We start from the raw sequence: 12,041 nt of genomic DNA on the forward strand, positions 1-12,041 counted from the left end.
GTTTGTCCACCTTCAACCCTCTAAAAACCACTTTCGGCCTCTTCTTGTAGAACTTCCTGTAGATCCCCTGCAGCCTCCTGTAGAAGTTCATGCGAGCGATTTTTCAAAATCTGAGCATAGTGGAAATCTTTGGAAGGGTACCAGGGACTCCCTAGGTCCTCTCCACACCTTCCCAACCTCCTACAAATGCCCACTCCATTTACTTTCACCACTAAATCTTTGTAGAGTCACAAATAGTTAAAACACAAGCATAATAATTCTTCATAAAATTGCTCAAAAGTACAAAAAGATGATTTTTCCATATTTTCCTTTATAAATAGCTTGAATACATGCATTTCACCTTTTCAATAGTTAATGGCATCCATTTCAGTAGTTTCCATCTCTTTTCTTACACAAGTAGGGTTAGTGGGTGAAACTAGGGTTTGCTAGGGTTTGTGTTTCCTTTCAGCTTTCATCTTCTTTCTACAAGTAGACTAGCCTCTTTTGAGTTAGATTTCTTTCATCACAGTTAAAATATTCTTCTGAGAACTCATAGAAGTTGGCTTAAGCTCCTAGCGAACTTGTGCCAGCTGATCAAGTGACAGCCTGCAGTAAGCGCTAGTACTTGTGCATATAGCACTGTTGCTTCCAAGTTTGTTACGAACTACCGGGTTGATAAAAGTAAAGTAGGGAGTCCCAGGAGTTGCAACATCATTACTGCAATACTGGAGCTCACCATATTTTTGGTGCCATTTCCAAGGAAGCGTCAGAGTATTTTGTGACTACTGCTTTTCTTCTATTTTGTATTGCAACTTTCTGCTAAGTACTTTATTTCAACAAGATTAGAGTAGTTGTTTCATTTCCATTCTGCAATTTCACTTCAGCAAGCGTAAATTAGATATTTCCTATTTTCCTTTCAATTCTGAAAAAGTAGATTAGACCTTTCCTACTTTCATTTCAATTCCGCAATTTCATTTTAGCAAACATAGATTAGCTATTTCCTGCTTTCATTTCAATTCTGCAATTTCATTTCATCAAAATAGATTAGTCCTTTCCTACTTTCATTTCAATTCTGCATTTTCCTTTCAGCAAGATAGATTTTAGTTAGTTGCAGTTTGCTATTAAATATATTTCAGTTTTTGCAGGTACAAGCAGAAAAAAGAAACAAAAATCACCCAAAAAAAGAGATTTCCTTTCATGCCTCGTAGGAACAGAGACAATTAAGGAAAATTCCTACCCAACACCCCCACCACCTCACTAAGTCACCCTTTTCTCTTCTTTGGTGGTAGTGATCCAAAAGAACCTATAGGTGAACCTCCAGAGATATACAAAGATCCTATAACAGAAGAAGAGCAAGAAACCATTCCTCCTCAGACCATGGCTGAAAACAGAAATGGTAGGGGAAATGGGGAGAGAATAGAAGGTGCCTTTCCCATCCGAGAGACCAATGGGGACACAAAAATGAAAAACATAAGTCCCTCAGCCTTACCTCACTTCCATGGATTGACTATTGAAGACCCTGATACCTTCTTGTTTGAGTTTTTTGTCCTTTGTCGAACTTACGACTACGCAAAAGACAAGCAAAAGTTGAAAGTCTTTCCCTCTACCCTTATGGATGCAGCACTACGTTGGTTCATGGGGTTGCCTGGAAACAGTATCACAACTTGGGCTTAGATGCAGCAAGCCTTTAACAACAAATACTGGGACTACTATAGGTCAAAGGATACAAAGGGAGAAATCTTTCGAATGACCATGGGGAGTGATGAATGTTTAGAAGACTATGAAGAGAGGTTTCAACTCAGTTATAAAAGGGTCAGGTGCACACTTGACCCTAAATCTCTGAAGTTGGTTCTAGTCAGAGGAGTCCCTAAAGACCTTCTAGATACCCTCCATTTGCTGGCCAGGATAAACATCTACCAGCTACCTTATGATGACATAAAGACCATGTTTAGAAACCATTCTAGGGTAGCCAGAAAGAGAGGTAGGGGAAGTCAAATTTTAGCCAGTACCCCCTTATCTAGTTCATTCCTTAAAAATGAATTTGTAAATTAGATGGAAGATTTCAAAAGCGAGATGAGACAGAACATTGCCATGCAAATGGATACCTTGCGAATCCAAAAGAAGAAAGAGGAAGCCGAGAGGGCTTCAGCCATATTTTGTCCTAGGTGCACTAGAAAGTATCCTAGGAACGAATTTCCATTGCACTCTATAGAAGTGTGTTTTGTCTGTGAGGAAGACTATCCTACAAATCAGTGCCCTTCCTTGCTCGGATTTAAAGCTATGTCCCAAGGGGCTGAAGGAGCCACTGAACCACTCTACTTCATGAACCAAAGGAGGCCACATGGACCCAGACCTTACCAGCAAGGAATGCAAGGTGTTAGTGTCAGTCTTTCCAGCCTTCCTCCAGTGATCAAATATGCTCTTACAAAGTGATTTTGAAGTGTCAAGGTCAAATTTTGTCATTTCAATGAGTCTTCAAGCAAAATTTGGTCACTAGGCATTAGGTCTAGGGTTTGCTTTCACACTTTTCAAAGTTGTCCAAATGTCAGTCCATGTCATCATTCAACTGAGCCTATCATCATTCAGAGGGTTTCTATCATCATATTAGGTTCCATTGGGTCATGTTACACCTTGTTCATGCTTCAGTTGTGCCTAGGCAAGGTCATTTCCCTCTCCTAGGGTTTTGAAGGCAATTTCTCTTGGATGGTCAAATCACCGGCAAAACTTGTTTCCTGATGTTCATACACCTTCCCCTATCCTTAAAGTACCTTATCAAACACTTCCCATCCCTTAGATCCGCCAAATTCCTCATTTTTGCACAAACCCTAGTTTCTAGCTACAACCTGACAATTTTCTAGGTTGGGCCTGTGTTTTGCCCTTTTGGACCCCTTCCCCTCACTCAATCTCTGAGATTCCACTTTCCCTTGCTTCCTAACATCCCTCCCTACTTCCAAAAATTTCCCCAAGAATTTAGAAGCCCCTTATCCCCTTCATTTCGCTTCATTTCGACAAAATCCCTTGTTCCACACATCGGGATAAGTTTCACTAAAATGATGTTTCTGAGCAATAAAAGATGAATTTTGGAAAACTGAGAGCGGTTTTTGTCCACAACATGCCAAGGAAGAAAAACCTCCTTCCCTTTTTGCACAGGTGTCATGGTTTTAAATAAATGTCAAAAATACCGGCGAGAACGAAGGTGCTCCAAGGACGGTTGGCCAAAGCACAAAAACGAAGGAAAACGCCCGATCCACTCCAAATTTTGGCCAAAGCCTCTTTGACTGAGCATGGTACTTGATTGGGGACTCCCAGCCCAAATTTCAAGAAATTTGGAGAAAATTTTGTCATTTGTGAATTTTTTATGCCAAACACAGGTTTTCTCCATTAACGGGTCTCACCCCCCCGCGCGACCCTTCATCATGGCAACTCCATTTTGAAAAAACTAAGCATTTCCAGATTTTTCATGAGAATTTACATATGCTCATCAATGGACTTGAGATTTTATGAAGTTTTAGGCCTCCAGAAAGTCAAAAAACTAGCAAAAAATGACTTTCTACCACATTTTTGAGTTGCAGAAAGCAGTCTTGGGAGATTTGATTTTTGACAAGGAAAATGACCTCCAGATTGAAAAATTCTAGTTGGGTTGGAAATTAGACTCAAAGACCTTTCCAACGAGCTATCCTGAACCTGATTTTGACACCGGGAAGTGCCCCAAAGGTGGTCCCAAAGGCGCGCTACCCGTCAGGCAGAGGCGCGCGACCCGTCAGGCAAACTTCTCCAAATTTCACTGTACAGCTCAGAAAAACGCAGTTTGACCTTGTTTGACTTTTTGGGGTGGATTATTAGGCTCTTTGATGTAATTATTGTACTTTTATGACACTTTTACTCTTATGTACCTCTTCTAGAAGATTCATTCATGAAAAGGGTGAAAATTAAATGAATGAATTGGTTTCCTAGTTTATAGAGGCAAGTTGTTTTGACTGCCTAGATTTTAGTGCTCAGTTTAGAATTGGTTGAAACAGCTCCTAGAAGGATGAGCTCGACCCCTAGAGGCAAGGAAAGGTGTTAGCTTGCCTATATTATGTATTTTCTTAGTCATTTTCAGGGGTTGGAAGGTTGGACTCTTGAGGGAGAAGCTATCATTATATTATTTCACTGTATCTCTGTAATTTTTGGCTAAGGAAGACCAGGGTTTTGCAGTACTCTTTGGGATTCTTGTGGACTCATGTGTTGATGGTGTGTTTCTCATTGTTCTTGTAAGCTTTTTATGTGATTCATTTCCTTTCTTTTACTTCTGCACATTAAACAAATGAAGTGTTAAAGTAAGAATTCATGCTTGCCATGCTCTGCTTTTAAGTTTGTTTAATTTCAATGTTTTCTTCTGTCTAAAGAGAATTCAAAGTTATTGTTTGCTCTCTTTAGCTCTTCATCTTTCATTCCTGCCCATCCACCTCAATCAAAGGCATCAACACTGTCTCCTACCTCGCCCCAAGGAACCCCCTGCAGAAACTGTGTCCAATCCTCGCACCCAAAATTGTCATCCCCTCAATTTGCCACCAAAAACCCAAAAAACCCCAAATCAAACTCTTTGATCAGTTTACTAGCCTAATATCAGTGTTACCTTATTGGTCATCTCATCTATTGAATATTTTATCGAGATTGACCGGAGAGAGCCTTCTCCTGCCCCGTAGGGCTAGCTACGAGGCTAAATGGTTTGATGTTGCCTTGAGGTTTACCTTTCTCAGCCTGAGGTGAAATTTCAAGCGCTAACATACTGGCAACCATACTGGGGAGAACAATTGTTTGTGGATTGATGTGTTTGTTTCATAAGTCTTAGACGGAGCCTGAAGTTATGCCAGGTAGCCTTCGAAACGCTTTTGCTTTGCATTAGCGGAAGTAGATAAACGCTGCTTTAGTCAATCTCTGTGAGCTTGTGAATACGACCACTTCATTTGCATTTTACCCCAGTACATGTATCAAGTTCAGATCTGATTGTTGATAGTGGACAACGATCAGACACTGACAAGGCTGAAATCATTCACTTGGCGACTCCTTCACTAAAAACTCTAGAGATCAATGCATCATGGTGACTTCACTGCAGAGAGATCAGTAGCTTTGAGCTTTTCAAGATGGATCGGATCGCAAGAAGATATGCTCCCTTGAGCCGAGATCACATCCCTGGTTTTCCAAATAAAATTCCGAAGGTAGATTGGTCAAGGAATTTGCCTACATTTAATGATGATGGTAAGAAGGATGCTGCTTTACATCTAGTTAGATTTCATATGCATATTCGCAAGTTGAAGGTGGATTTTCCTGAAGATTGCTTGATGAAGATATTCTTGGCCACTCTGGAAGGTAAAGCCCAATCATGGTATGAAAGTTTGCCGCTTGCTTGTATTTACTGTTTAAAGGATTTTCATGCTGTGTTCATTGAACGATATAAGGACTCTTATCCATCATTAAATTTGGTTCATGACTGTTGCAAGCATGCTTATAATTTTATTGAAAGCCTTGAGAAATATTATGAAGATGATAATTTTATGGACGTTGAGATCATGGAAGCCCTGTATGAAAATCCGTTTCAGTAGCACATAGAAATCTAAGAGGATACTTGTCAAGATCAGCAGGTTGAAGATGGCCATATGGCTGTAATTGATGAAAGAGAAGAGCTTGTTTCAGATCTGCCCACAGAAGAAGACAGCGTGCAGGGTAGCCAAGATTCAATTTTAGAATGTAATGCAGTCAACTCAGCTATTTCAGATCAAAATTCAGATCATGGTGACCAAGAATACCTTGTGTTGAATCCTATAAAGAAGAACTCGACTGTTGAGATCAGCTGGCATGAAGAAAACGAAGTTACAAATCTAAGTGCTCCCACCTCACCGGAACTAGATCTTCATGAGGAGGTCATTCAGTCAGCTCATGAACAACAAGGTGAGATCTTTTCTCAAGCAAGTGAAAAAGTTTTTCTGCATGAATTTGTGGTAGACGATATAAATGATCATCTTGTGCTTCAAGGACCATCTGAAGTTTCTTCTCTTATGATTGATGAATGTAATAAGGAACATGATAACCTGGCCCTCATGTCATATACAAATGACCTACAACACATTCACACCACAGAAGATCAAAACATTCAGGATTACCTTTCAGATTCTTCATATGTTTCATGTGCTGAAATGTCTTTCCAAGAAGAGATCTGCTCATCCATTTGTTCAGAGTTTTTTGAAGCCCATGAGCGTACTTTTACTGAAGCACATGATGAAGGCAGATCAAAATTTGAAATAAAGGATTACTTGTTCTTTCAGTAGAAGGTGGCAATGGCAAATCTTCATGTTTTTCACGATCCTCTAGCAAGTTTGTTGCAGCCAGCAGTGACAGTGTTTATTGCGATGTTCAGTGATGAAGGAGATCATGGTCAACTATGTTTTTGGATGCCCAGTTACCAGTATCTATTGTTGATCATGACATCTGATCAGGAGAATCAATCAAGAAGCCATCTTCTTGATTGGTTGCATTGGCATTATGATATAGTTTGATGGTAGGTTGTCTTGTAAGAAACATAGGCGGTTATGTACTGCCATCAAGTTTTAAATTTTAAGTTCAGGTCTTGAGTTAGTTTTTTAGAGTCAAGTTTTTCCATCATTTCAATTTGTCATCAAGTCGGTTTGAGTCAAGTTTCAGTTAAGTTTCAGTCACTTTTTAGTCAAGTTTTCATTCAATAAATGTGTCAAAGGTGTTGTGTTCTCCGTTCAAAATAATGACTCCATTGCCCAATGATTGTAAGGCACTGGTCTGCTCTCCCAGAGGTCTAAGGTTCTTGGCACCTCCAAGGAGCTACCATCCCCATTGGAGCCAATGTTAGTGTCAGTCTTTCCAGCCTTCCTCCAGTGATCAAATATGCTCTTACAAAGTGATTTTGAAGTGTCAAGGTCAAATTTTGTCATTTCAGTGAGTCTTCAAGCAAAATTTGGTCACTAGGCATTAGGTCTAGGGTTTGCTTTCGCACTTTTCAAAGTTGTCCAAATGTCAGTCCATGTCATCATTCAGATGAGCCTATCATCATTCATAGGGTTTCTATCATCATATTAGGTTCCATTGGGTCATGTTACACCTTGTTCATGCTTCAGTTGTGCCTAGGCAAGGTCATTTCCCTCTCCTAGGGTTTTGAAGGCAATTTCTCTTGGATGGTCAAATCACCGGCAAAACTTGTTTCCTAATGTTCATACACCTTCCCCTATCCTTAAAGTACCTTATCAAACACTTCCCATCCCTTAGATCCGCCAAATTCCTCATTTTTGCACAAACCCTAGTTTCTAGCTACAACCTGGCAATTTTCTAGGTTGGGCCTGTGTTTTGCCCTTTTGGACCGCTTCCCCTCCCTCAATCTCTGAGATTCCACTTTCCCTTGCTTCCTAACATCCCTCCCTACTTCCAAAAATTTCCCCAAGAATTTAGAAGCCCCTTATCCCCTTCATTTCGCTTCATTTCGGCAAAATCCCTTGTTCCACACATCGGGATAAGTTTCACTAAAATGATGTTTCTGAGAAATAAAAGATGAATTTTGGAAAACTGAGAGAGATTTTTGTCCACAACATGCCAAGGAAGAAAAACCTCCTTCACTTTTTGCACAGGTGTCATGGTTTTAAAGAAATGTCAAAAATACCGGCGAGAACGAAGGTGCTCCAAGGACGGTTGGCCAAAGCACAAAAACGAAGGAAACGCTCGATCCACTCCAAATTTTGGCCAAAGCCTCTTTGAATAAGCATGGTACTTTATTGGGGACTCCCAGCCCAAATTTCAAGAAATTTGGAGAAAATTTTGTCATTTGTGAATTTTTTATGCCAAACACAGGTTTTCTCCATTAACGGGTCTCACCCCCCGCGCGACCCTTCATCATGGCAACTCCATTTTGCAAAAACTCAGCATTTCCAGATTTTTCATGAGAAGTTACATATTCTCATCAATGGAATTGAGATTTTATGAAGTTTTAGGCCTCCAGAAAGTCAAAAAACTAGCAAAAAATGACTTTCTGCCACATTTTTGAGTTGCAGAAAGCAGTCTTGGGAGATTTGATTTTTTTATAGATGAACTCCAAATTGAAAAATTCCAGTTGAGTTGGAAATTAGACTCAAAGGCCTTTCCAACGAGCTATCCTGCACCTGATTCTGACACCGGGAAGTGCCCCAAAAGTGGTCCCAAAGGCGCGCGACCCGTCAGGCAGAGGCGCGCGACCCGTCAGGCAAACTTCTCCAAATTTCATTGTACAGCTCAGAAAAACGCAGTTTGACCCTGTTTGACTTTTTGGGGTGGATTATTAGGCTATTTGATGTAATTATTGTACTTTTATGACACTTTTACTCTTATGTACCTCTTCTAGAAGATTCATTCATGAAAAGGGTGAAAATTAAATGAATGAATTGGTTTCCTAGTTTATAGACGCAAGTTGTTTTGACTGCCTAGATTTTAGTGCTCAGTTTAGAATTGGTTGAAAAAGCTCCTAGAAGGATGAGCTCGACCCCTAGAGGCAAGGAAAGGTGTTAGCTTGCCTATATTATGTATTTTCTTAGTCATTTTCAGGGGTTGGAAGGTTGGACTCTTGAGGGAGAAGCTATCATTGTATTATTTCACTATATCTCTGCAATTTTTGGCTAAGGAAGACCAGGGTTTTGCAGTCCTCTTTGGGATTCTTGTGGACTCATGTGTTGATGGTGTGTTTCTCAATGTTCTTGTAAGCTTGTTATGTGATTCATTTCCTTTCTTTTACTTCTGCACATTAAACAAATGAAGTGTTAAAGTAAGAATTCATGCTTGCCATGCTCTGCTTTTAAGTTTGTTTAATTTCAATGTTTTCTTCTGTCTAAAGAGAATTCAAAGTTATTGTTTGCTCTCTTTAGCTCTTCATCTTTAATTCCTTCCCATCCACCTCAATCAAAGGCATCAACACTGTCTCCTACCTCGCCCCAAGGAACCCCCTGCAGAAACTGTGTCCAATCGTCGCACCCAAAATTGCCATCCCCTCAATTTGCCACCAAAAACCCAAAAAACCCCAAATCAAACTCTTTGATCACTTTACTAGCCTAATATTAGTGTTACCTTATTGGTCATCTCATTTATTGAAGATTTTATCGAGATTGACCGGAGAGAGCCTTCTCCTGCCCCGTAGGGCTAGCTACGAGGCTAAATGGTTTGATGTTGTCTTGAGGTTTACCTTTCTCAGCCTAAGGTGAAATTTCAAGCGCTAACACAAGGGACATACCAGACTTATTACAACCCCAATCAAGCGACTTCCATGCCTTCTTGGGGTCCCTCTACTCATCCTTCCTGGTCCACACCCCCTCCCTGGTCGTATCCATCTCAATACCATACTCAACCAGCTACTCACTCATTTCATTCTCACGCTTAGACACAACCTCAGTGGAATGCACCTCATCAGGGGTGGAGGCCTCAATACAACTCTCCTCTCACTCTTTTTCCTCCACCACCTGCTCAACCACAACCATTACCTCCTGCTCCTCCAAGACAACCCCAGATACCTGCTCAACTAAACCCGAACCCCAATAACAAAAAAGCCCAGCAGGTATATAATGGAGAAACAACATGCCCTACCTATGTTGTGGAGATTCAGGAGATCAACCTACAATCTAGGAAGGCCCTCCCAGATAGCCAACCTCCTCCTAAGGAGGATGAGGAAGAGAAACAGGAAAGTGAACCAAAAACCATTCCACCCTTTCCTAAGAGATTAACTTGACCCACACAACCAACCCCAGAAGAAATTGAACTTCTGGGAGAATTAAAATAGTTATGTGTAAAAATACCACTTCTCCAGGCCATAAAAGATGTACCAATCTACAAAAATTTGATCAAAGAGAAGTGTTTCAGGCACCCAGGCAGTCGCAAGAGAGATGCCCCAACTATCAATGTCATAGGACAACTGTTTGACCTGATGTTGGGACAGGTAACCTGTCCAAAATATCTGGACCCAGGGAGTCCTGTAGTCAATGTACACATTAATGGCACCATAATCCCCCACACCTTGATTGGTTTGGGGGCTGCCATTAACGTAATGACCAGGGACACTATGCTCAACCTCAACCTTTAGGGTTCCCTAAGAAATACCTCAACAATACTGCAGTTGGCTAAACACTCCACTGTGACTCCTGAGGGGATTGTGGAAGATGTCATGGTCTCCATTGATTCCTGGGAGTACCCAGCTGACTTCTTGGTTCTTCAGCCAAAGTCAAAGCTCACTGGGTATCCTCTCATCCTGGGGAGGCCTTGGTTAGCTACTGCAAATGCTTACATTAGTTATCGAGCTGGGAGCATGACCATCAAGAATGGGCATATGTCCAAATAGCTAGTCCGATATCCTCCTTCCCAACCTCTACTAGAACATGACTTACCCCTCTGGTTGGAGGAGGAATATGAGGATGAAGTCTACTCTGCACCATTGTGCACAGTGGAAGCCACAAAGGGAGGTCTTCAAACCGAGGATGATCTTATTGAGAATTTGATTCAAAATCCACCCCCCGGTGTGTTGCCATTAGAAGAGTTGGTGGAAGAAACCCAATCCAATACTTTAGTTGATCTTTGTGTGGCTGATCTGACCCCTCTCCGAATTAAGAATGTGGAATTTGGCCCTGAAGGAACCTTGAAGATCAACTCATCCCTATCCACCTCTTAGGAGAAAGAGCTATGTAGCTTATTGAACGACCATTTGGATGCATTTGCTTGGAGCTATAAGGAGATGAAGGGAGTCCACCCTTCAGTCTGTACTCATCACACTTAGATTAAATAGGATTGTAAACCAGTCAGGCAGCCTCAAAGGAGGATGAATCCAGCCCTTAAGGACATTGTCAAAGAAGAACTGCAAAAGTTGCTAGATGCAGGATGCATCTACCCCACCTCTGACAGTGAATGGGTTTCTTCTTTGGTGCTTGTGCCCAAGAAAAATAGGAAGTGGAGAATCTGTGTAGATTATCAATAACTTAACAAAGCCACCAAGAATGACCATTTCCCTTTACCTTTCATGGATTAAGTGTTAGATGGCTTGGCAGGGAAGAAGTTATTTTCCTTCCTAGATGGGTTTAGCAGGTACAACTAGATCCAAATCAACCTGGAAGACCAAGATAAGACCACTTTCACTTGTCCATGGGGTCCCTCTGCCTACTTGGTCCTTCCCTTTGGGTTGTGCAACGCTCCTGCCACTTTCCACAGAGCAGTACTGAGCATATTTTCTGAGCTGGTTCATGATTCAATGGAAATCTATATGGATGACTTTACCCCTTATGGTTATAACTTCCAAGAATCTTTGACTAACCTGAGGAAAGTTTTATCCAAGTGTATTGAAATGAACTGGTCCCTCAGTCTTGATAAATGTGAATTCCTAATGACTGAAGGGACCGTGCTAGGTCATACAATTTCTCAGCAAGGTTTACAGGTGGATCCCAACACGATTGCTATCATCCAAAGCGTCCCGCCTCCTCAGAAGGTAAGAGATGTTCAGAGTTTTCTAGGCTTAGCAGGATATTATAGAAGATTCATTAAAGATTTTAGTAAGCTAGCCTCTCCATTGTTTGGACCTTTGGGAAAAGATGCTGAGTTCATATGGACTGACAACTGTCAAGAGGCTCTGGATGCTTTGAAAGGTAAGCTGATAATTGCCCCAATCTTGAGAGGTCCAAACTAGGCCCTACCTTTCCACATTCACACAGATGCCTCGAACAAAGCTATAGGAGTAGCCTTAGGACAAGTTGAAGAGAAGCTACCGTATGCCATATATTTTGTCAGTAAAAACCTGACCAAGGAAGAATTAAACTGCACTATAACCAAAAAAGAGCTCCTGGCTATAGTCCATTCCCTAAACAAGTTCAGACACTACATCACTGGCTATCAAATATTCGTGCATACTGATCATGCTACAATTAGGTATTTGATGAATAAACCTGATGTAAATGCTCGTATCATTAGATGGTTACTTTTATTGTAGAAATTTGATTTGACCATTGTTGATAAGCCAGGTAAGGAAAATGTTGTTGCTGATTTTCTGTCTAAACTATATCTGC

The sequence above is a fragment of the Pinus tabuliformis genome, chromosome 1_2 (genome assembly GCF_031772625.1).
Source record: "Pinus tabuliformis cultivar Carrire ecotype Pingquan chromosome 1_2, CPIR1, whole genome shotgun sequence".
Classification (NCBI taxonomy): Eukaryota; Viridiplantae; Streptophyta; class Pinopsida; order Pinales; family Pinaceae; genus Pinus; species Pinus tabuliformis.